Source organism: Schistocerca americana, chromosome 7, assembly GCF_021461395.2.
Source record: "Schistocerca americana isolate TAMUIC-IGC-003095 chromosome 7, iqSchAmer2.1, whole genome shotgun sequence".
In the NCBI taxonomy this organism is placed as follows: domain Eukaryota; kingdom Metazoa; phylum Arthropoda; class Insecta; order Orthoptera; family Acrididae; genus Schistocerca; species Schistocerca americana.
Window position 1 is genome coordinate 288,002,958 of NC_060125.1, and position 1,725 is coordinate 288,004,682.

The 1,725-nt window shown below is 39.2% G+C and overlaps 1 protein-coding gene across 1 annotated transcript in view; it reads left to right on the plus strand.

Moving 5' to 3' along the window:
• Positions 1-1,021: 1,021 nt before the first annotated feature.
• The window catches only part of LOC124623198 (furin-like protease 2), a gene marked incomplete in the record, with an annotated part of 451,053 nt that continues 450,349 nt past the window's right edge, over positions 1,022-1,725 (plus strand). The window contains 1 exon segment of the mRNA XM_047149009.1: positions 1,022-1,129.

Sequence of the window (1,725 nt, forward strand, 5' to 3'; positions counted from 1 at the left end):
GATGAGAACGTATTCTTTGCCCACTTATGTTCAAGGAAGAAGCAATGATGGAAATAAAAGAAAGGTTCGAGAGCGGCATTAAAACTGAAGGTGACAATATCAATGATAACGCAACTAGCACACAATGCGGATAGTAAGTAAACAGAAGAGAGGACGAAAGTGATCAGGAGTCGCAGAAACGGGATAAGCAATAAACTTAATGTTAAAATTGGGGACCACGATGTCAAGGAATTCTACTATTTTCGAAGCAAAGTAACAAATAACGGACGAAGTAAGGAAGTATCATTGAAAGAACACTATCGCAAGCAGACAAAGCAGTACTTTTCACAAGACGTCTACTAGTATCTAATATCATCCTTAATTTGAGGAAAAAAATTTTTGAGACTTCATTTGTAGCTCAGGATTGTACAGAAGTGAATCATGGACTGTGGGCAAAACCGGATAAAAGATGTGCTGTAGAACAATGTTGAAATCATGTGGACTGGCAAGAGAAGACATGAGGTTCTTTGTAGAATTGGCGAGGAGAAAATCATCAGGAAAGCTTTACAAGAAGAGCGGACAAAATAATAGAGAATACGGTAAGACACAAAGAAATTACTTACATGATACTTGCAGGGGCTGTAGAGGAGAAAAATGTATGGAGAAACTGAAATTCAGATACGTGTATAGCAAACAAGTAACAATAAATAATTCAGGAAGTAGGATACATGTTCTGGATACATGTTCTATTTTGATATGAAGGGGTCGGAACAGGAGACGATTTAGTGGCGAGCTGCATCAAACTAGTCAGAAGTCTGTAAAACACAACTCTTGAGAAAAGCACTGTGCCGTGTAGTAGGCTCCTCGGTCTGTAACTCTACGTGCTACGGATCAGGTAGCATAGTATCGACTATGGCAACACATACACGCTCGGGTTTTTCTGTTCTGAGTAGCTCCGGTATCTTTTGTGTGCTGATCATGTATTTCTTGTTACTGTTTGTGAGAGACAATTTTCTTAAATTTTCTGTTCTTTCGCTTGTTACAGATCGGAAGTTTGAAAAACTACTTCCTGTTCGAACATCAGCATGTCCACAAGAGATCACTATCATCGAGCGACCAACACCACTCCCTTCTGCAACAAGAAAAACAGGTGAGTGCGGACAGCGCTATGAAGTGCAATTTCCGTCTAAAATAGTTGATCTGAAGTTGAAAACGGCATAATAAGGAACAGCCAGGCTGCTGCTACCATTTTTGTACCAGATTAGTTGGACAGCTTCTTCCGTGGAAAAGGCGAAACCCATGTCTTAAGTATATGCAAAGAAAACCAGTTTCAATACTATTGTCACTACTGTCACATGACTATCGAAGATTTTAGTACTGTTTCCTTGTGAAGCGTTCACTAATATGAATTTTTTGCGTACTCTGCGATACGGTTGTAGGCCGCCGTTAGACCTCGTAGACTGTTCGTACGATTAGAACAGAAAGGCTAAAGAACCTACTTAAATTTCAAGATGATCCAGAGAGACCGAAAGAAGCCACGTAATTAAAATGTACGCCTGAGACTGAGGAATAAATAAGAATTGTTTTGAAGTAGGGAAGTTAAGAGTTAAATGTGGAGACGGTGAATGTCAGTTCAATGTCGGTCCCATTATGCTAGTATATGTGCTAATAAATGTAAGAATGTTTCGTCTCGACGTTCATATAATGAATTTCCGACGTGTTTTTGTTAAAATTGAATGCTAACAA